We start from the raw sequence: 24824 nt of genomic DNA on the forward strand, positions 1-24824 counted from the left end.
CTGCTCATTTCATCAAAGATGACATCCCTGCTCACTCTGAACTTATATATGACAGGGTTATAACAACGATACCCTTTCTGCTCTAAAGAGTATCCAATAAAGACACATTTTTCTGCCTTTAAAACAAGCTTCTTCCGTAGCTCATCTAGCACATGAACATATGCAACACAGCCAAATACCTTCAAGTGCGATACATCAGGCTTCTTGCCAGTAAAGCATTCTTCAGGAGTCATCCCATGAACTGCAGCTGTGGGAGTTATGTTCATAATATAAACAGTAGTATAAACAGCCTCAGACCAAAAATGCTTAGGCATATTCTTTTCAGCCATCAAGGCACGTGCAACTTCTGCAATATGTCTGTTTTTCCTTTCTGCAACACCATTTTTCTGTGGGGTATACCTATATGTGAACTGTCTCTTTATCCCATGAGACCTCAGAAAATCACTGAACTCATTCGAGAGGTACTCTCCCCCTCCATCTGACCTCAAGCACTTTATTTTCAAGCCTGTTTCTCTTTCAACTGCAGCCTTGAAAGTTCTAAAGTGCTCAAACGCTTCACTCTTTTCCTTCATAAAATATACCCACAGCTTTCTAGAACAATCATCAATGAATGTGACAAAGTATGAACTGTCTCCAAGAGACACATTTTGTGTAGGCCCCCAAATATTTGTATGCACAACATCAAGGATATTTTTGCTTACATCTCTGTCATGTGAAAAGGGTTGTCTTGCCTGCTTACCAAACTGGCATGGTTCGCATACCTTATGAAATTCTGCAACTCTAAATGTAGGCAAACCAACCCTTTGGACTGTATTAATTTCAGCCTTTGTACATTTGCATGTCCAATGCGTTTGTGCCAAATTTCAATATCTGCAACACCACCTTTTCCTTTAGCATACATAGCAGCATTCATAGTAGGAATTCCAACATCCAGAGTAAACATACGTCCAACTCTACTTTCCTTTGCTACCAACCTACACTTGTTATTGAGGTCTTCTACAAAGCAATCCTTTGCATTAAATCTGACTTGCAGCCCTTGCTCTACCATTTGACCGACTGACACCAAGTTCTTTGTAATAGATGGCACATGTAATACATCTGAAAGACTCTTTGTCTTACCATCATGCAAGGACAAGGGAACTTTTCCAATGTGTGAAATTGGGTGGCATGAATCATCATCCGTCTGCACATAACCTGCATTTTGCAAATCCTGCATCACTCTAAACCATTCTGCATGGCTGGTCATATGATTGGATGCACCTGAATCAACATACCAAACGTCATCATGTGTTCCCTTTCCTGTAACAGCATTCAGCATATGCTGCATAACAAACAGACGTTCATTTTTGCTTCATTCTGTCGTGAAGACGATGCATAGTTTCCTTGCTGCAACTTACCACTGCAAATATCATCTTTCTAAGCATAACATTGAGCTGCGATATGACCTGTTTTGCCACAGTAGTAACACACAATACCAGAGTTGTTAAAACCTCTGTTCTGCCATCCACCTCTTCCTCTAAAGCTCCCCCTGCCTCTAAAGTTACCACAACCTCCTGAAACCTGCATATCGCCAAATTGCTGATTCAATCTGTTTTGCTCGTTGTCACTACCACGTCCTGTACCATGGCCTCTTGAAGAGAATCAGCCACGTCCCCTTCCTGAACTAGAGTAGAAAGCTTAGACCTGTTCACCACTTCTTTCAGATGTCTCACTCTGCATGTTGATCTCTTCAGTGATCATAAGGGAGACCAACTCATGGAAATCTGGAAATGGCTTTCTGACATATACGGAAGTTACAAAAGACTTCCAAGCCTTTTCATTGTTAAGTCCACCTAAGGTAGACGACACCAAATCATCATCATCGGGCATTGCATCAATCGCTGCCAAGGCATCTGCAGTGCTCCTTACCTTCAGTGCATACTCATTGATAGACATCTTCCCTTTCTTTAATGTATTCAACTCTTGCTTAAGTTGAATCTTTCGTGCCTTTGTATTTACAAAAAACATACTTTCAAGTATGGTCCAAGCTACATATGAATTCTCTGCATTTTTAATATGTTCCAACATATTATTGTTAAGTACTGCAGACAGCCAATACATAACCTTTTTGTCTTTTGCATTCCATTCCTTCCGTGCCTTTATCTCTTTTGCAGTTGGAGGATCACTCACCTCCGGCTCCTTTTATTCACTTGAAACAAACTCGTAGAGGCCTTTTCCAATAAGGAAGTTCGTGACACGGAACTTTCATGAAAGGCAGTTGTTCTTGTCGAGCTTCTCAATGATGGGGTTTCCACTGTTCTTTGCCATTATCACAAAACTAATACCAAACAGCAAGCAAATATTCTACAACCCTCGACCTGTAGTGCACAGCAATACACCACACAGCCTTTTTCACTGTCTGCTCAACAATACATGCAATGTGCAACCTGTTTACAGATAAACCTTATGTTTGCTTCCTGCAAACACCTCAAGAATTACAGATTCGCAATCTGTAACCTGCGCACCCACTTTCGATCAAAACAGCCGAAATCACAGTGTACCCTCAAACTACTATCCGCAACCTTGCGGCTCTAAAACGGGGCCTGAAACGGCCTCAGATGCCCAAAATAACTGCAGGAAAGCCCTTAAGGGCTAATCTGCAAAATACACAGCGCTCTTCGCGCACACCAAATCTCACTGCAATCTAAGATTTTTGCTCTGCCCTGCTTCGGATGCCTCCACAGGCACTATCCAAGAGAAAGAGTGGAAGGATGGGAGAGCTTCTTACCCGTGGCTTGCTTGCTCGAACCTTGCTTCTTTTCCTTCACTTCAGCCTTCGAAATCAGCCTCTCTCAGTGGCGCGGCTCTGATACCATGTCAAGAATCGCGTGGTGGGGGGACTTGCTCAAGATGCTGCACCGAACACACACAGAATGCACAAGGAGAAGCTCACTCAAGAGACAAGAAGAGAGATGGAGGCCAAAACATTTTCTTACTTGTTTCTTCTTCTTCTTCCACACACTTTACAATGTACACAAAGTATAGATAAGATACAACATAAAAGAAAGTGGCCTACTAAGTCAAACAATGCATAACCGACTACACTAGTCGACTGGCGCTGTAACTATGCCAGCTGTAAATAGGTGTAACAACCTAAATATAATAAGTAATGAGTCAATGACCATGTGAGAGTCATAATGACCACTGACGTGCTAAGTGTAGATATGTGGACCCATCTAACCAGGCGGTCCATCATCAATGTCCGCATGTGTTGAGCTTGTCATCTCAACAGTTTAGACCTATCTACTATGCAAGTAGAAGGCTTACAGCAGCTTAACAGAACTATATAGTGTGACTAAGAGAAACTCTTGAAATGATATTTGCATTACAGAAGTTTAGACATAATTGGTTAGGAAATCAAGTTATTTTCCATGTGGATAATCAATATATTTTTTTCTCAAAAAAAGAGAATTCTATTAATAACACCTCAGAGAAAGCCCCCTAAGGTAAATACAAAGTACAAGAAACTCTGTGAAGAGTAACTAAGTACATCAAAGATACAATGGTTGTGTAAACAACCAGTCTGGTAGGCTAAAGTGCCACACCATCTAAGGGATAGTATGAAAGGTGTCTGAATCCCAAATCCGCAGGAAAGCCTCTCTTGTCTTTCTCATCCTCTCAGAGCTGCCCTGCAACCTCTCCCATCTCCCACAGAGAGTGTGGACTATCTCTGTCCAAATCCTCGATAAAGACTCCCCAGTGGATATATCCTGAAGCTCAATGACCCAGCTACATCTCGCAGTCCATATGTACCAAGCTATAATGCTAGAAATCAGCTCCTATCTATGACAATGTCCCTGAGTCCACTATGTCTGTGAGTAGTCTGGGGTGCAGATCCTACTCAAATGCTATCCAATGATGAGAAAATAAATGCTTCCCTAAGTGTCCTCATAGCCGCATGCTGGACCTCTGCCTCTGACCCAAGCTACAACCCCCCATGTCGCCACCATGGACTCTACTGTACCATGGAATACTATCCTAAGAGCTCTCCTCCAAATCTCCTGGGCTCTTGGATAGTCCCATAGGCAATGGCTCTGTGTCTCCTTTGGCTCACCACATCGCGCGCATGCCATTGGGTCCCTGCCATATCCAAGCCAAGTGCCAACTGCTAAACTCCTATGGGCTAGAAGCCATAGAAAGAGAGATATTTTCTTGGGCCTGAAGTTGTCATGTAGCCGCCTCCAAAAGTCATATAGGAACTCATCTGAGACTCCCTCTCTATGCCAATGAGGGGTGGCTGTAGGATGTGCTCTAATCTTGCTCATCTGTATCCTTCGTCCCAATCTAGTAGTGTAGCCAAAGAAGGGGATGTCGGATGGCCTATCAAGGAAGGTATCCCTCCACACCCACTCTCCTGGATCCCACTGAAGTCTCTCTAGGGGCCTCCTCCAGTATGCCCTATATCTCCATCCATCTATAAGACAAGTGGTTGGGTTTGGGTCTATGTGGCATTTCCTTTCAAAGTGTGCCACTACTCTGATTCTCTGCCTAGAGCATCCATTGAGTGCTGTAAGGTCAAGGTCCTTTCGCTAGAGGCAGCCATCCTCCTCAATTGTGAAAGTGAATGTTCTGTCTCTGCTAGATGCAATGACTGCTAGAAGGATATCGCCTCTAGAGAAAATACCAATTCAAGTCTAAGAGGAAGCTGTTTCAGCTTGCCAACTTGTGGAACCCCTTCCATCATGGCCTCAATCATAGCCCTGGCTCCCCTAAGACCATGTAAAATTGTGAAACACAAAATCTATAAGATTTGTGCCAATTAATTAGTGCTTCTAATGCTCTGCAAAATGTCTCCATGGCTGTTACAAAGGCTCTAAAGTTGCCCTCATTCCCATCCAAGTATACTGCTATATCATCGGCAAACTCCACATCAGGAAGCTCCTCAAATTCAAGGATGGGTAGCCTGATGCCTCTGATACCTGTAGATCTTTATCTCAAGGAGCAACTCATGGCCTTTGCTGCAAATAGAAACAAGAACAAAGCAACTGGACATCCTTGTCTAACTGATCTATGGATGCTGAATCTATCTCCTCTTGCCCCTCCAGTCATGATCTGGCTTATGTGCTGAAGAATAGAGAGCCGCTATACCCTTGACCCACTACTCTGGAAAGCCCATCCTCCAGGAACTCCCAATACACGCGATCATATGCCTTCTCAAAGTCGAGGAGCACAATAAAGTCTTGCCTCCTGGATCTAGCCAAGGCGGTGGTCTCCCATAAGGTGAAGATGTTGTCCAAAATGCTGTGCTCTCAAACGAAGCCTGTCTGAGTGGGGTGTATAATATCTGGCATCAATGGTGCCAGCCTAAGATTAATCACCTTTGCGAGGATCTTATAGGCAATTCCAAGCAAGGTGGTCGGTCTCCACTGTGTGATCTCCTCCTGAAAGGCTAAGTGAAGGCCTTTTTTGATAAGATCCGAGTAGCTCACAAAGAAGGATTTCTCTAGTCCATCTTCCCCTGGGCACTTGCCTGACTGTAGTGCCCGAAGTGCCTCCTCCAACTCCTCTGTAAAATGGGCCATCAGATGTCTGCTCATCCTATCTATAACCACCCTCTACCTACTCTGTCAAATTGCTTCTTTCTTTCTCTCTCATATCCAGGGGGTCTACTAGTGAATCCTAGTAGGGATGTATAGTACTGCGTGGCCACCTGTCTTGCCTCTAGAGGGCCCTGTGCAATGGATCCATCAGCTCTCCTGAGTCTCCAAACACCCTGTCTAGAGTATTTGGGCCCTGTGGTGTGGAAAAAATCCCTATTAACCCTGTTCCCAAACTGAGTCCAAAAAGAGGCTCTCGCGTGAAATATGTACTCTGATCTAGCTTCCTTCATGGAGTCAATCTCTGCCCTAGTAGTATACATCCTCTCAACTATCCATCTACATCCCGGTCGTCTCTCCTCCTCCCTCTATAAGGCAACCAATGATGCCCTAGCAGCTCTTTCCTTCTCTAGAAGGCTCTATCTTCTCCTTGTGGCCTCCTCTCCGAAGAGAGAACTAATCTCCTATAGGCTCTCATCCAAGTCACTAGCTGCCCGTCCAGCTGAGAAGGGTCTAGATCTCCAACACTGTGTGATTGTGTCTCTAAGATCATCCTCATAAAACAAGTGCTCTGGAATCCTGACATTGGAATGGGGTCCCCCTACTCTCTCAAAAAGAAGTAACTGAATCAGTGAGTGGTCCGACAGGGTCGTGCCAAGTGTGATGCCTATAAGGCTGCCTCTGTCGTAGGCCCAGTCATCCACATAAAATCGATTGATCCTGGAGAAAGTCCTGGCTCCTATCGCCCTGTCTCTCCTGGAGAACTGAAGTGAGCCTGTGGTCCTATCAAACTCTGCTGTGAACCATGGGTCCTGGCCACTAATCTAGAATAAGAACTCCCAAGCATCTTGCTCTCCTTCCCTAATGATTTCTATGCATCTACCTCTCCTGTCCTCAAGAGCCTCCACCATGTTAAAGTCACCCCCTACCATCCAATCATCAACCTGTGGAAGAGACTAATTGAGGGTGGTCCAAAACTATCTCCTATCTCGTTGCCCATTCGGGGCGTAAATGGCCAACAAACCAATGAGTGCCTCCTCCACTCTCACCGAGACCCACATGGCACTCTCTTCAATCAGAATACCCCAGCCCTGTACTGACTGAGTCCACTGCTCCCCAACACATATGCATACTCCAGCATGTATCCCAGTAGCACCTACAGCTCTTGCCCAGTAAGTGTGACTCTGACCTGGCACTAGCCTCCCGCAACATCGGGAAATCCTGTCTGCCGAACGATGGGGCTCCTCTAACATAAGAAAATCAATTGATCCTCCTACTAGAGCTTTGTGCAAATCTTGTCGCATGAGGCTCCGGCCCTGCCTAAAGTGACGACCTTCGAAGCCTCGTACATTCCATGAGAGTATCCTCATGGAGTGCGTCTCAACCTCTCAGATCGGCATGGTTGTATAGCCCATGCTTGTCTCTGCTACCTCCTAGTATATACCCGATCATGTGTCCTCTCCGCTATCTCTGCTGCGGGGTGTAATGGGGGGAAGTCCTCAAAGTAGTCATCTTGAGTCCTCTACCTCCTGCTCACTATCCTGGGCCATCACGGCCTCCCCTTCCTGCTGTGTGTCGAGTACCTGAGATGGGCTAAGCTTGGGAAGCTCAACCTGATGAGGCGATGATCTAGGGAATTGTGGCGTATCTGTAGCCTGTTGTAGCTCCTGAGAAGCTATTGGTGTCGCTGCTTCCATGGGCTCAATCAAATCCATCTGCAGTGCTGCCCCTATCAATGGTTGTGGGACCTTTGGCTCTAGAGCATCCAAAGGAGCATCTATGGGAGCAATGGGGGGCTGCAGTGGCTCTGCATGGGCTGACGGCCTGAGGTCCCTGATCACTCTCCACTGTCTTGGCTCTAGGCCCTCGTGCCCCTGCCTCTCAGCAGCGTGCTCTCTTCGCTGGCGCTGTCTCCTCCTCTGTCTAGCCTTGTGCCGTCTCTGGTGCTCTGCATCACTCCTCTGACATGTCTCCGGTCTACAACCTCCCTCATCCCTGAAGGAGGTCTGGCATTGGCATTTCCAATCATCGTGCAAGCAAAGCACTGACCAAGGAGGCCTGTATAAGAGACTGGTTGGATAAGAAAGCCCCCGTGAATGGAGGGAATCCTAATAGTCTGGGGAAGGTAGTGCAAAGACTCTATGGGTATTATCACTCGGACTAAAGGGTATCTGTGTGGGCCTTCTAAGACTGCGTCAGCAAAAGTCCTATTCCTCTATATGACGTGGCCAAATGCACTTCCAATCTCAGAAAGGTATTGCATAAAATACTCATTAAGGCCACGAAAAGAGATGGTGATAGTAGTGCCATCTCCAAGCAAGGAATAGTCCTGGCCCTCGATCCATCTATCAAAGTATACTACCGAGGTCTTGACATCAAGCGGGCTGGTAGCAAGCGCTGCCTCCATCTATTTAGGTGAGCTGAACTAGAGTTTGAAGCATCCCTTTCCAAGGGGCACCACTCGCGTGATCCTAGCTAGGGTGCCAATAAGAGCAGACTGGATGGAGTCCTTGAGACTCTGGATAAGCAGACGATCTCCAACCATTCTGCAGGCCAAGGATGATGCTTCTAGGGCTAACACTCTCTCCTTGAGTGCCAACTCTGTGTCTGAAGCAAAGCGGATCGGTGGAAAGGCATCGGAACAGTGTATGCAAGGGGCTGCACTGGAACCCCTTGGGGATGGTGGAGGACTAGCAGTAATCTCCGATGATACACTAGCTCCACGTGTCGGTGGTGTGGGTACTTCATGGTCTGTTGGCGCAGGGTATAGCCACTGGTCTGCTTGTTGAGGTTGTGCAAGGGAAGGGGAGATGCAGGTTGCTTGTGTAAGGAATGTTACGAAGGCTGCAAGGGTGGATGAGGAGGCTGAGGAAGTGTCCATGGCTGCAAAGTGAGGAGAGAGTGTGGGCAAAGCAGGTTGAGGTGTGGTAGGTAGGGCAATTGCTGTGCAATAATCAAGATTTATTGTATCAAATTCTTGCAACAAAAGCATCCACCTTGCTAACTTTCCCATCAATTGTGGTTTATTAACTGCAAGACTGTCAAGAGGACACTTCTCGAATGAAATTTCAGGAAAGAAAATCCTTCAGGCAAGCTTATGGTGGCCAACTATACTCAAAGATGCTTATCAGTGTGCAAGGGAATGTGTTACCTGTATGCAGAAACGTCAACCTTAACCAAGAGATAGGACGCAAGATCATCCAATGTTGCTTGTGGTCTTTTGAAATTGCTTACAAAGTAACCACAAGAATTACTCCGTTTAAGTTGGTTTAAGGCATGGAAGCAATTGTATGAATGGAATTTTTAGTGCCTAGCTTACGAGTGGCAATAACTCATCAGATAGCTCATGAGGATTCAATGCAAGATAGATTGGAAAAGTTAATGCATCTTGATGAGGATAGGATAATTGCTCACTTCCTGTCAACAGTAGTCATTCAAGACGGCAAGCTTAGATTAATAGGCATATCAAAAGGAAGATGTTTAAGGAAGGAGATCTTGTTATGGTCTATAATTCCAAACTTGGCAAACATCCTAGAGAACTTAATTTGCAGTATACTAGTCCATATCAAATTCTTAAAGATGTTGGCCAGGGGACTTATGTTTTAGCAACACTGCAGGGTGACATTATGAAACCAGTTATTAATGGTTTTAGGTTATGGAGATTGATTCAACTTGATTATGAGGATCCAAAGAAAGAACTACAAGATGAGACATCAATTGCAGACAATTTATTTCACATTTTTGCAATGATTCCTAAAGTAGCAACCTATGATTTTTTTATCCTTTTGATTGTTTCTCAGTTTGTAGGAATTCATTCCCTTAAAGAGATACAAAAATATTATTGGGATACAGTTGCAGATGTTTTTATTCTTCAAATTATGCTCAGCTAAATGTTCACCAAGTTGCGATCTTGCTACGGGAGGTACAAGATATTATTCTTCTTGTTGCATTTTTGTTTCAAGCAATGTGGGTGTTCTTGTCGTATTTTCCTCAAAAAAACAATGTTCATGGAAACAACTTTTATGATCAATATATGTTTAAAGCTTTGCTGCAACTCATGATGCCTTGGGTCAAGTGGTATTTTAAAGGTCTTGTCATGTTTAACCAAAAATGTATGGTTGATGGGACATGCAATGGACTTCAAGTAACTAGAAGGAGTTGTTACTTGAACTGTATGAATTGTTGCATTGGCAGTTGTATCAACTACAACTAAGAGGCAAAAAATCGTGTTTTAGTCAAATTGGGAGTACCACTAATAGCTCATGCAAATCAGTCTCTTGAAATTTGCTGAATTGCCTTGGTCATCTTGGACCAATAATTCTCATGCTAAACAGTAGTTGTCTATTCTCAGGGAGACCGGTAACATTGGGGTAAATTAGATATTACTCCATCTTTGTTGGCTGAAGTTTTTGCTCTTGAATTTAATGATCATGTAAAACATTGGCACTATACGGAGGCAATCATGCAAGAAGAATTTGGTAGTGCTACGCATTCTAGAAATCAGTATGTACTTTGGCATGTTGATCCTAAGCGGAGATACCTCATTAAGTGGCTTATGGAAAAAAAAATTCTTTTCATCAAGGCTGATCCAATTACTAGGGATACATTTGGAATTTTATGGTATGCTGAAAATGTGGCCATGCCCAATTGGCCTGGGACATTGTATGACAAGTTTACGTAGGAAGTGCATGTTCCTACCATTAGAAAATAGCACTAGAAGAGTTGCATTGCATCAATGCTTGGAGCATTGTATAATCATTTGCATGTGGTATGCCTTGACATCAAGCCTTCTTTAGATGATGGGAATCGAGGGGAAACATGCATTGGGTGATCGTGATACTAATCATGCATGTACATTGTTTGCTCCACTAAATATAGGACTTGGATTGAGTGAGTCACAACAACAGGGGGATGCTTTTGGTTCTTCTATGTCTTTGGATTTTTCATAGTGGCTCAACGATGATGTTAAGCAGGGTTTATCTCATGATGCTGATGTAGTCATCACAAATATGCAAAAGAAAGCCAAGTTTTCTAAAGCCAAGGTGGAGACTATGCAAAATACACGGGATTTGATGCAACAGCAGAATGTTAGACATGTCAAAGGGAAAACATCACTGGCAGCTTATGTGCCTAATAATCTTGGAGAAGCATGTTCTATCATGGCAAGAATGCATAAGTTCATGATGGATATGTATTTAGATGGATCAGTTAAACTTGAATTGGTTTAATCATTGCAAGAACAGTTGACTTGTGAAAAGTCTAAGAGAGACACTATGCATGTTGACATGGATAAAATGAAACGGTTACATGAGAATGAAGTAGATGCTTTGAGAAGGCAAACTGATGAATATGAACATATGCTTCATAATTGTAAGATATCTTCATTGGCTTTAAAGGAATGGATAGCCAATATGCAAAATCGGTTTCAAAATGACATAGATTTGGTGGCACAGGAAAATGCCAAACTCAAGGCAAAGAGAATTCTCTTGGATACTAGAATGTAACCTTTGTTGAAGGTTGAGAAGCAGCTTTTGCTATTGGGTTTTACTCATGCCTACGCTCACATAGGAGTGTTGTTGATCTCTAGTAGGATGTTGGGGCACTTTTTACTCTCCGTACGAGAGGTTTTTTCCCCAAATTTATTCCCTTTATTTTATGTGCCTATGTTACATAGTTTCGAGCGCTTATCGTGTTTCACACACTTCGGGTGTAAACACCCTATTACAACCCTAAGGTATAAGGGTTGTACTTTGTACTTGCACATTACACTTCAATCTATTGCATTGGGTGTCGTGCTTTTCACTCTCCACACTGTCTACTCCACTCTTAGCTGAGCTTCGATCCACTCCTGTTCTCTCACAGTTAGTATCAGAGCTGAGTTCAGCTCAGTCTTCTCTCCCTGTGCTCTGCAACCAACAACAGGGTCCAGCTCTGCTTTGGCCTCAACCTCCAGGAGTCCCCGTCAACTACCTCGCGCTGTACTAGTGACTTGCAGTTTGCAACACTCACCCGTCAGCAACTCTCACCAGCCAGTCGTCAGCCAGCGCCCACAGCTGAGTCCTGCGCTAGCTACTCCGCCTCGTACTGCCCCTGTGCCACTCTCATCAGCCTGCGCCACCATGTCACGCTGCGCCCAGTCACCCGCCTGTGCTGCCCTTGGACACCCCTGTCGCGCTGCGCCCAGTCACCCGCCCACTCCACACCTGACTGTGCTGCCCTTGGACACCCCTGCACCTAGATGCTGAAGACTTGCTGCTCCCGCCTGAGGAGCATCGCCTGCTGTTCCAACTCACGCGCCAGTTCCAGTCCACGTCGTCCTCCTATTAGCCCCGGCCGAGCAGCACCAAGACCACCAGTTGACACCGCCCTACTGACGCCAGCTCCACCCACTACAACCCATCAGCCTCCAGCTGTTGCAGGGCTTCCCAAGGTCTGAATTAGCTAACTCTTGAGCTAAAGGAAGCATTTACCAATTCTATTTCAAACATTTGAGTTACAGCAACGGGATTTTAGCTGGAAGTGGATCTGCATAGACTTCTTGGCAAGTGGGTCAGGAAATTTTGGAGCTTTTGGGTTTTATAAAGACATTGGTACATGCAGTACAATTTCAGTCTGAAATAGACTATTTTTTAGCATCTTGGGGCAAGAAATTTTGGGGCTTTTGCTTCTGCAGTGTTGCTGAGCATTTATTGCACCACGCTGTAATTTCTAGTCATTTGAGATTTCCAAGTTGGTCCAGCTTGGGACATTGCTCTTTTGCTCTCTGATCAGCATTGTTTATCATGGCAAATCAGGGAGGTGATGTATTTACCTATGTATCCAAGGAGGACAGGTTGGACGGTAACAACTATTCACTCTGGTCCTTCATGATGAAGAATATGTTGATTGTGAAGAATTCAGGACTTGCGTGAGCAACTTATGAATGTTGATGAGTATTACTCAGATACACAGATGATATCTACTACATTCAATTCATTGCCACCCTCGTACTTGGCCTTTCATACGGCCTTGAACCTCACTATGAGGATTGCCCCACAACCACTTACTTTCCTTCAGCTGGTCAGTTTGCTCTTAGAGGAGGTGCAGACACGAAGAAACAAATAACCTTATATACCATACGTCAAGGATACCAACTAGGGAACCTGCACAAGGCATCATGCATGAACATTGGATACCCACTTCTTTCAAATCACATAGGAAACCCAACTATTTAGAGTAAGCCTCACTCCTTATTGGAGAGATAACATAGTGCACATTATAAACACCAACGAAAAAGGCTAACATATCATTAAGACTCGCCATACCATCTCATTGCAAGACAACTATATCAATTATGGCAAGATGGTCTTTTAAAGAAATGCATTTGTGAGCATAAGATGCTAAAAGCACTCTAAGAAGAACATGAAGAAATAGCAAGTGGTCATATCAACAAAGATAGAACTACTAGAAAAGTACTTCAAGCACAATTGTGGTGGCCAAGCATATTTAAAGAAGCAACTCAATTTAAGAAGCATTGCAATGAGTGTCAATGCATTAAGGTGCCAATCAAAATGGATGAGATGGAAATTGATACCGTGATAACCCATCAACAAGAGATGGGGAATCGACTTCATCAAACCCATTAGCCCCACAGCTTGGTACTCACAAGCAAGATACATAATAGTGGCCACCAACTATCTTACGAAATCGGTTGGGGATAGGGAAATGCAAAAGAAAAATTCTAGAATGATTGTTAAGTACTTATGGAAGTAAGTCATCTCATGATTTGGCTGCCCCACTAAGATTGTGAGTAGCCAAGGAAACTACTTCCTAACGAAGTCAAATTGGTCAATATTCTCATCAAGACTATTTCAATCTCTAGAAGTGACTGAGACAAGAAACTCATGGAAGCACTAATCAAACAACTTATAAGAATAGAACAAGCAAGACTCCATTTTTATAACTCATGGCATTGATGCCATCATGTCTATTGAGTTTCTAATCACTAGTCTACAAATAGTAATATAGTAGCAATGCAAAGGGGCAAGGAAGCTTGAACCAAGCACCTCATAGAACTTGAAAGATTATTGAAAATGCACTTACTAGCCATGCATGCTAATAATCCCTCGTATTGCTTTATCTAATCAAAGGTCATAAACAAAAGATGAAGTTCCAAGGACTAGGACTTTGGGTAGTCCACATTTGACGAATGGATCAACTCATCCAATCCGGCCCATCTCATCTGATATATACCATCCCATCCTAGCTCGTCTAACAGTGCTAGTATGTGGAACATTCACGGGTTAAATCTGCACCCGCCCAAGGTCAAAAGTGACCGTTTAATGGCATCTCTCTTTTCTTTTTCATAATGGGTAACTATAATATATGAAATCACAAGAGGAATACAAAAGTCACATGGCAAAGGAACTGAAGAAATTGTGGTATGCCAAGGAGCCATGTCCTCCCAAGGGAGAATATTAGCATGTTGAATGAGATCTAGCTACCAATGTAGAAGGGCCTTGGGCCTTGGTATATGTACCTAGACACTGAAGGAAAAATAAAAAACAAATGCATTCCAGATGATCCAATGTTGGCAACAGCCCCAAAATTTGAGAAAATGGAACAATATCTTCATATAAGATTGTGAATAAGTGAGAAATTTTGCCTTAGCAAAGACCTATTCAGAGGGTTACACATACAACCCAACTACAAATCTCCAAACATCAAACAGAAAGGACCAAATTTTTTTGGCCATAGGGCAAGAAATAGTGCAAAGAAGATTCCACACTCGTAGTGCAAAAGAAACAATTACCATTCAAGATTCAACACTTGAAAAGAGCCAAAGCAAGGGGGAATCCACCAATTATCACTCTCCAAAGAAAGACTTTGCATTTGAATGGAGTCTTGTTTAACCAATCCTCCATCACAGTCATTTTCCACCAAGCCTTAGATTTGTGCAGCCCCAAACAACATTGGCCTTATTTCCCATTCCAAGAAAGCAGCCTTGACATAGCCAACAATTCCATCTGGAAAGACTCGAGAGTTAGCAGTCAAACTATCCTTCCTTGGGTGCCATTGCACTTTCTACAAAACTAGCTTCCATGAGCAAGTGTGACAAAGGTTTTCCTACTAAGAAAGCTATATGGTAGTTCAGCACCGTCACGAGGCTCGGCACTACCCCCCCGCTTCGTCTGATCACGCCCACCCCCCCTGTTTGGATCACGCCCTGCGCCTCCGCCTGCTCACGCCCGCCCCCCAGTGGGGATCACGCCCCTCCCCCCGCCAGTTCGCGCCCCCCAAATCATGGCCCATTTTGTTCTTCCGTCAATTCGCCCCCCTCCCTTCGACATCTGTCCCCGCCTTTGGTCGCCCACATGACTGGCCATCTCGCCCGCTTGGCACTTACCCCGCCTGGCCACCCAAGCGTAGCTGCCCCCCCCCCCCCCAACCCCGACATCTCGTTGCCCCCCCCCCCCCCCCCAGTCCGCCCAAGCGAGACCTCCCTTCTCCCTACCCAGAGAGTTCGCTGCCCCCCCCCCCCCCCCCGGCACACTTCCCCCATCCACAACCTCGAACCCGTCCGCGGTGGATCAAAAACAGCAATGTCCCCCCCCCTCGGCATTGATCCCCCCCACCCTCCAGGTTCTCCCTCTATCTGCAGCAACTCCCCCCCCTCAGGTAGCACCGCGACGTGATTGGTAGTTCTCTCAAAAGGGACGCGCAATGGAAACCTCTGGTCAGATGCCGGCGCACTCTCGAGTGCCCCCCAGTCAAACACATTGCCTGTAGTCCTCTCTTAGGAGCAGCTCTTAGCTGTCCGAGCTAAGGAGCTGGAGCTAATGGAAACAACGATTTATGGTCAGGTAGTAGGACATTCCCTAGCCAGGGCCCAACTTCGGGACTGGCTTTACTCCACGATGCGCATTGGCATAGCGCAGATCGTGGAGGCGGTCCTATTGGGCCAAGGGATCTTCATGGTCCGGCTCAGCTCAGCGGACGCAGCTCACGAGTTACTCGCCAATGCACCATATGCGTCCCCGAAAGGGGTCATATACATGGTCCCTTGGTACAGTGGCTTTACTGTGGAGGCGTTTGCACTCCACAACCTGGTCACCCTTCTTTTCCCCGGCCTGGCGATTATCGCCAGTTGGTGGAAGACTTTGGACGGCTCTTCTGCACTGTCCTTCCAGCATCTTTCACGGATGCAGTGACAGCAACAGGAGTCCCAAAGATACGGATAACAGTGAAAGAGGTCAAGAATATCCCACAATTCCTAGAGATTAGGCAAGCAGGCATTCCTTTAGGCAGCAGGTCATTGTGATTGGGCAACCAGGGCAGTGTCTACGCTGCCACGAGTTTGGGCATCAGGCACTAGTTTGTACGCGTTTCGGTGCCAAGGCGGCTCCGTCGAGAGGCCCGCAGGTGGACGCCGATGACTTCACTCAGGTCTAGAGACGACAGAGGGGGAGGGAAGGGGGCGGGGGAGGGGGGGGGGGGGGCGGCGTAGCCAACTCATTAGCCCAGCCTCGACAGCAGGGTGCAGGCGGGCGAGCAACGCCCCCTCGACAGAGCACTCCATAGCCCCCGCCCCTGTCCGTCCCACCCGGCAGGACTGCAGCCCCCACCATCCTCCACCCACGCCACAGACCGCTCCGCCCGAGTCCCCTCACCCAACCCCCCCCTCAACACATCCCATGTCCCCCCCCCCCCCAACTGACCTTGGCCCACACCCCCTCCCCTCTGAAGGGCCACCACCCCCCCCCACACCCGCTATGCATCTCCGTCCATCCCACCATCCCTCAATCCTCTTCCCCCCCACCACCCCCCCTACCAAGCACTCCCCTTGATCCGCACCCGATTCAAGTGACCCCCCCTCCTCCCATAGGAGGTGATGAGCCACATACACCTACCTCCTCCACGCACCAACAGTCTTTACCCTCCCACACAGCCACCAACTTATCCGCCCTTGCCACCTGCCATACCTTCCCGAGACAGGCAGATCTATTGCCACAGGAGTTCTTCCGGAGTGGCCCATGGTCCTACCTGAGAGTTGCGGAGCGTGAAGAGTTCCCACTACCTCTAGAGGTGGGGATCTTCATAGTTCCTAAGTCAAGGAGGGGCAAGGTCCATCTACTACCACCACCGGATGGACCAAACTATGCCTTTTTTCTTCAAGCCTCTCACTCAGGGGAATGGATGACCACACAGATTGAGGAGGAGTTGAAGAGTCAGGTGGCAGATCACATCTCCCAGTGGATGGAAGATGAAGGATTAGCACTATTTGCACAACAGTGGCCTGGTTGCATGATGGACATTAACTGGTATGCTGGTGCCGAGGTCCCACACTTGAGCATTATCTTTAGAGCCCTCCCACAATGGAGAGCTCTGAGGGACATAATCGAGTGTCCCCCGGCACAAGTGGCCCGTTTCTACCAGTGTACAAAGTCACGATTCTTAGCATGGCTGATAGATGCATTGATAGTACCACCTGGAGCATCTATCAACCCTATGGTCCCGACCGAGGGCCACCATGGGGGACTGGAGTTCACCGTCCAGACCGGTGGGCAAAGCGCATCTACATGCCTCACAGTCTCTCTTCCTCATCAGCAACATCCACACCGAATAGATGCTTGATCGGTCAGTCACACATTTTCCCATGAGCTTACACCTTGCATCTTCGAATGTGAATAGTCTCCACTATAGTGGGGCATGTGGTTCCAGGAAGATTGTTGTTCCACAGGAGCTGTAGCCTGCCCTTGTTGGACGGATCGACATCTTGCTTCTGTAGGAGCACAAGCTCACCCCCACCCAGGCCCAGCCGGTAGGGAAGGTGCTGTCGGGTAGCTCGCACACTTACTGGGAGTACGCCATAGGTGCCCACAGCAGGAGTGAAGGTGTATGCACACCTCTATTGGCCCAAGTCTCGCCGCCTATGTACGAGACCATGGGACGATAGTGGCAAGGAGGGTTCTATGGGTCACATTGGATATTGCGGACTCGTGCCTTGGAGTCCTCAACGTCTATGCCCCTACACAGGTTAGGGCACGCAGCAGGTTTTGGGTGGAGATCGCGGACGGACTCCCAGAGGTGGACTCCTAGATCATTGGAGGAGACTTCAACAATCTGTAGGCTCTAAAGGACCAGCACGGTAGAGGCAGTAACTACCAGGGCATAGCTGGGGAGGAGCAGGACACATGGGAGGTCTTTCTACTGGCAGTCGGAGCACATGATGCCTGGAGAGACCTTGCCTTCCACAGGAGGGAGAGGTCGTTGAACTTCTCTTAGGGATACAGGCGGCTAGGTGAAGTTCTGCTGGAGCAGTTGAACAAGTTTTATGTGGGAGAGTTGAGGAGAAGGGAGATAGACGCAGCAATACCTCCAGAGTGGCTTGCTCCCCCGATACGTGAGCCGATAGAGCCCGAGGAGGTATGGCAGCTAGGTTTTCACCAGCAGGCATCCCCCTTCAGGTGGCAGGTACAGTGGGTGGCGCCCGGCAGGGGACTTTCTTCATCATTCAGGAGGGGGGACATCTGGCCCTTGACAGAGGGCAGCAGGATGAGGGGATTGCCGCTCTTTCGTGGAGGAGGATTCGGGTGGTGGGCCTTCAGGGGAAGACATGGCGACTGGACCCCTATGTTTTTTGGAAGGAGCTCAGGGAGTGGCGCCTTTGGATCTGGGAGAGCAAACCACTTGATGAGCTTGAATGGGATCCAAGAGAGTGGCTATGGCCGGCCTCTGCAGTCGCCAAGAAGCCACCCAGGTTCCTAGAGTACACTGCCAGGATAGGCAGACATGTACCGATGCAGGAGGATATGGACTGGGCACCGTCACATAGCAGACACTGGGCGGAGCACAGCATCACAGAGCCCTTCCGATGGACCTTCTGGCGCTGCCTTCTGGGATACCTGGAGATCGAGAAGGGTGTCGTACTTCTTATGGTTGGTGGCACATGGAGGCTCGGCGGTGGAAAGTTGACTTGCCCAGATGCAGGAAGGAGATTGTAAGCGTTGCACACAGCAGCCTCTCGAAACCCCAAAGTATTGCCTTTGGTCATGTGAGGAGGTGCAGCTCGTGTGGAGAGGAGCATACCGCATCCTTCGCCATATAGCACCCAGCCTTGGATATATCTCATGGGGAGCTTTTTGTTGGCAGGCAGTCAACCAAGGCCATCACCTTTTCTATGAGGCCGGGATGTAGGACACGATATTCATTATCAAGGCAAGGTCGTGCGCAGTGGTCGGTCTGGAGGCTCTACCCATCCGCCAGGTACTAGAGCCCACAGCAGACCGCTCGGAGGTATAGGAGATCATAGGAAGTCTTACTGGATGGCATATCTGGAAGGCACGGTGTCAAGAGGCCTTTGGCGGAGAGAGACTTTCAGTACATGCGACCTTAGCAAAGCTTTGGACCTCCATCATCCACTCCCTCGGCCAGCCGATGGGACCAAGTACAGGGCGAGTCCAGGGCTCGTCAAAAGCTCCAAGGTCACTTCATGCGCACTTGGGACAGCCAAGTCTCTATTCTTCGTGATGCAGGCAGGCAACCGCATTTGGCGACATATCCCCCCCCCCAATGGCTTCTTGCCCCCATCCCCCCCAAAATGCCTTGAGAGGCTTGTATACATGATGTATTAGTGACTTTGCATCAACTCCAGCTCGTTTGTTGAGCATGAGCACTCTGTTGTAATCAGTCTTTTGAGCAATATAATTAGCCACATTTTACTTGCAAAAAAAAAAAGCTTCCATGAGCATACCCAATGATTCACCGAGAAAGAGGAATAAGTGGAGAACTAACCAATAGTGTTAAGGATGTGCCACACAAGCCCCAAATGGTGGTATCACCATGCACAAGTCGTTGGTCTTCCACAATGAAAGGATAACAAAGACACAAGGGTAATGACTAGTGCATATAACTCGAAAAAGTGACCAACGGAGAGCCACGATATGAGTCTCAATGTCCAAAATAGCTCCTCCTTCCATATTTGGCTCCAAGAAAACAAAGAACTACCCACATGCAGCGAGTTCTTTTTCCATAGCATGAAATGGATGTGTCTAGTAAGGTCATTCAAGGTAGTGGTACTCCAAGGCAAAAGTGGCAAAAAATAAGGCATAGGTAACATGATAATTTGGGCAACTTTGAGACTAATATGGAGCCTAAGATTTCCAATAAGCAAACGTAGCCTTCAATTTGTGCAAAATTCATTCCAACAAGTGTTTGGCTGAGTATCAACACCTAAAGAATACCCTAGATGCCTGGTGACATTGTCACAAGGTATTACCACACATTGCCATCCCAATATCTAGAAGTTTGATTCAGTACAGCTGATAGGAGAGGATTTAAGGCATTAATACGAAGGCTAAAAGCATGCCCAAAAAAGTTCAAGACATTCAATGCCTTGTGGAAATTGTCCATTTCCACTTTCGGGATCATGAAAGTATCATCAGCCAATGATTGGCCAACAAAGTGCTGACCAAAACGGGTAAGCCAACCAACTATCCAAACGGATCACCAGGGCAAAAAACAGAGGACTCAAAGGACAGGTATGTCTAACTGAGTGTGCAAGGGCAAAGGGCTTGGTGACACCCCCATTCAGCATAACCCACGAAATAGCATCAGTGCTACTAGCGTATATATGAGCTACATGTGGTCCAGAGCCCTTGCCATGCATAAAGTCCACATGAAAAAACCAATCCAAGTAATCAAAAGGCTTTTCCAAATCTAACTAAGCCAAGACCACCTCCTATTTGGAATACTTTACATAGTCAATACTAATTTTCACCTTCAACACATTGTGCAAAATATTTCTTCCCTTGGTGAATTCATACTGATGGGGATGGACAATGCCAAGGAGATGCTTATCGAGACAAGTAGCCATTACGTTGGAAAAAATTTTATACATGGACCCCAATAGGGAGATTGGTCTTCAATGCTTCAACATCAAAGGAGAAGGGACTTTGGAAAGCAGTTCGATAACCCCTTCCTTTGAAGGCACGGCATGATTCCCATCTCCCAAACTTGCTGACACATGGCTATGAGGGGTTTCACCAAATGAGTAGCATAAGCCTCAAAGAACTCATTAGTGAGGCCATCCCAACCAAGACTTTTATCCATGGGCAAGTGTAACAAGACATCCATAACCTCACCCCTCACGGATATCAGCCGCCAGGGCAACCTAAATATCTAGCGAAACCTGATCCCTAACCAAAGTATAAAGAACCAAACAAGTATGGGAAATTTTCTCAGAAGGTGCCTTTGTGGAACCAAGAAGTTCCAGAAAATAGCTTCTACACATGCACAATGGTCTTTGAATATATAACCATTCAATCTTGTGTCATATATTGTGGTCCACCACAGACTACTAGTGCATGCATTAAATTCCTACTAGTAAGATATCTACCATGCTATAAAAAAGCATAGTATTCTCACACAATGGAATGTAAGGTAGTCCCCCTTGTGATGCATATCTAGAGTGAATAGGTGAGAAGTAGCATACTGCAGCAAAGGTATCCCTATGTCTCTCTCAATGTATTCTAACCCACATGTACCTAGCCTATGCATTCTTATGCACCACCTGTAATATATTGATCAACTCATCATGGAATCATATAGCTACTCCTCTAGATCCTCTAGTACCTCCTATGGTCCATGACTGTAGTTGGAAAGTGGAATCCCATCTATAGCCATGTACTACTAGGAGATGGCCCCTTGCACATTGATGTGTCTCAAACTCTCTATGTAAAAAAGTATTGTGTTTTCCCCACAAGGTAATCTAAAAATAGTCTATGTTTCACATTACAATTCCATATTGTGATTTTTAGAGTCTCATAAGCCACACACTATCAGGTGGGCCTACGTTCCAAGGATCACCCTTCCATCCATATAGACTGCCCATTTTCCTTCCTTTTGTGCTTCAAGCACTCAAGGCACATGCTACTTGTGAAGGTGTGAGATGCTCATCAAGGTATATTTTCAAGCCTTTCAATGCCCCCCTCTTGGAAAGAAACATTCTCTTTTTATCCATGTCAACAAATTTCAGGGTTAGTATTCTTGCTTTTGTCATGTCTTTCCCTACTCTCCAAGTACTTGCTACAAGTATCTTAGATGCACCTAGCTTCTCATTCAATACCTTTGCATCCTCTTGTGGACTCCCCTTATCTTCCCAACCTGTGATCGACACATGCAATGCCCTTTCTCTCCTTCTAGCTCTCTCTCCCAAAGTAACATTCATAACTTCTATTTCTTTGTAGGGGTGGTTATTTAATTTTGGCCACCTCTATTCATGTTGTATTTGCCTCTATTTCTACCTTTCACTATTTGGATACTTCCACAAAGGATTTAAATTTGTGCTCTACATGTGACTTCCATTCTTTAATTTCCTCTACTAGCTCCACTGTCACACTCCTATCTTGCCCCTTCAATGGTTACTCGCAAACAGCTAATTCGTGTTGGAGCTCATTAATTATAATATCCTTGTTTTCCATGCATTTTTCCATAGACGCTTTCTGATTTTTAAAAACATTCAAAGTGCCATTGCTTTTTTTCTTTATCAATGTCTCTTACATGAACCTTTGTACATAGTAATTTCTGTAACTTCATAGGGGGTAGTCAGCATGTTGCTTTCTATTTCCTCCATCATGCACATATGCATATTGGTTTTCCCGGTATCCAAGTCCTCAAGCATGATTCACTCCACCTTAGGTTTCATGTTATTTAGTTCGTCCCGAATCATGAGGAGCATTTTCTCATACATAGCCTTGTCTTGGGTTCTTGCCAATTTTCCATTGCTTGGTGAGCTTGGGAATACAATGGTATCTCACAAGCATCTATCAAAATTTTTCATCTTAGGTGGGGTTTGATGAGTGCCTTTTTTTTATCCCAAGAAAATAAAAATCTATCACATCAGAGAAAATCCCCCTCAGGTAAAATACATGTAAAGAAGCTCCAATGAGAGTGTCACATTACATATACAACAGTTGTGTAAACAACCAATCTACTGGGCTATAATGCCAGACCATTTGAAGGGACTTATGAATAAAGGTGTCCTAGTCCTAGGTCCGCAGGACTGCCTCTCTCCTCCTCCTCATCCTCTCAAATCCTCCCTACATTCTATTCCATCTCCCACGAAGAGTGTGGATGATTTCTATTCAAATCCTTCAAAGAGTCTTCTAAATCTCCTTGAGAGCTTGTAGTCTCTGCCTCAACCTCCTACAGTAGCTCTTGAAATGTGAACCAGTCTCCCACTAAGGCAACAACAAGTTCAAAGAATCTTCCCCAAGATATGTAAGTCCTCTGTCCAAGAGTGTGGCCCAACTCTGACCTCAAATGGTGATTGAAGAGGAGTTGCCTCCTTCTCTTCAACTTTGGCCAATGGTAGTTGATGAACTCCAAATGAAACAAATCTTCATGCTCTAATAATAGTAGCTCCAAATTTGACCTCAAAGCTCCTCTTTAAGTCTCTAGTCCTAATTTCTTGAAAAATCGAGTGAATGCTAGGCTGCCATGGTCCTCCATGTATAGGTGTGATAGACTAAAGCCTCACTATCAAAAGCTTCTTCCAAGTCTCCTCACCTTGAAGAGGACCCCTAACAATGAGCTTAGCCAATAAGTTTTTGCTCATGCAATTTGGGTCTATAATCTCCAAGCCTCCTCTAGATCTAGGCTATGTGATGATGCCCCTAGCCAATGGCCACCTTTGTTTTATCCAAGCTCCCATCTCCTCTTGACCAAATAATTTTTTGATAAGGCATTTTACCTAGCCAATGCAAGGTGTGGAGAATGCCCAGAGGAACTTATGTACCACATGGTTGCCTAGAGGACTTGGTTAGCAATTACTACTCTCCCTACAAATAGGTCTTCCAAGCAGGACTTTCTTCACCATGTCCTCTTGATTTGGAAGCACACAAAAGACAATAGGCAAGATTTTAGTCACAATAATCAAAATAATTTTGCATCTTCCTAAGAGAGAATATGGTGATCCTCCATATGGTCTGATGGCTACATTGGTTGGGATGAGTTTAGGTTGTCTGCCTAGCTGGTCCACGACCACGCACAAGGCATCATCTACAAATACAAAGGATATTACACCATCATCAGGGAACCATACCTTGTCGCTTCAACCTCTCTATGCTAGATAGACCCATGAGAGATATCTTGGGATGAGAGTGCCTCCTACGCAGTTCCATATTGTATCTGGCTTAGACATCATCTTGTACTCATCAGCTATGTATTGTTTGCCATTTATCTTCCATTTAGTTAGTCATAGCATTAGATGACAGCTATTTTGGGACTTAAGAAATTCTCTGACTTTTCAGATGTAACATTTTGGTCTCATAGGTCGATTTGGCCTTTTATAGACGTTAATATATTATAGCTTTCTTTCTTTCTTTCTTCCCAAGAAGGAGCTCACAACCCTCTACTACAAATAGGAACAAGAAGGGGGCTAGTGGACAGCCCCGTCTCATCCATTTTTGGATGCTAGATCTATCTCCTCTAGCCCCTCTGGTGTGTGTGCCGAGGAATAGAACAGCGCTTCTCCCCTATCTCACTGCTCTGGGAATCCCACCCTCAATATTGTGCCCTCCAAGAACTCCCAAATCACAAGGTCATATGCCTTCTCAAAGTCGAGAAGGACTACAATAAGGTCCTGGTTCTCAGATTAAGCAAGAATGGTGGACTCCCAAAAGGTGAAGATACTCTCCAAGATACTACGCCCTCAAACAAAGCCAACCTGGGTGGGTTGAATAATGTCTAGCATCAATAGGGCTAGTCTGAGACTGATCGCCTTCCCAAGGATCTTGTATGCACTTCCAAGCAAAGCTCCGACCTATCTCCACTTTCCTTGGGAATGAGGTGAATCAGATCCTCAGAAAGTCTCTCTGACATAACCCCCAATGTCATATTCTCCTAAAAAACTGAGATGAGGCCTGCACGATGAGATCCCGGTAACTCATAAAGGACATATCCAGTCCAACTTCTCCTAGAGACTTGGCTGAGAGTAGTGCCAGAAGTGCCTTCTCCAACTCCTCCTTTGTAGAAAGGGCAGTCAGATGTGAGCTCATCCTGTTTGTGACCACCCTACTGGTGCTCTGCCATACTGTCTCTCTGTCCCTCTCATAGCCCCAGGGTCTAGTCATAGGTCCGAGCAAGGCTATGTAGCACTATGTAACCACGTATCCTGCCTCCAGAGGGCTCTGTGCAATGGATTCATCGGCTCTCCTAAGTGTCCACACATGCTGTCTAGAGTGTTTCGCCCCTGTGGTACAGAAAAAG

The 24824-nt window shown here is 45.9% G+C and overlaps 1 protein-coding gene across 3 annotated transcripts in view; it reads right to left on the reverse strand.

Annotated features, from left to right (window-relative positions):
* Window positions 1–24824, reverse strand: part of LOC148027593 (uncharacterized) — a 177837-nt gene that overhangs the window by 105619 nt on the left and 47394 nt on the right. The gene's annotated exons all lie outside the window — the stretch shown is intronic.

Source organism: Lygodium microphyllum, chromosome 12 (assembly GCF_053477565.2).
Source record: "Lygodium microphyllum isolate KBCC chromosome 12, Lygodium_microphyllum_v1.1.10, whole genome shotgun sequence".
NCBI classification, from domain to species: Eukaryota; Viridiplantae; Streptophyta; class Polypodiopsida; order Schizaeales; family Lygodiaceae; genus Lygodium; species Lygodium microphyllum.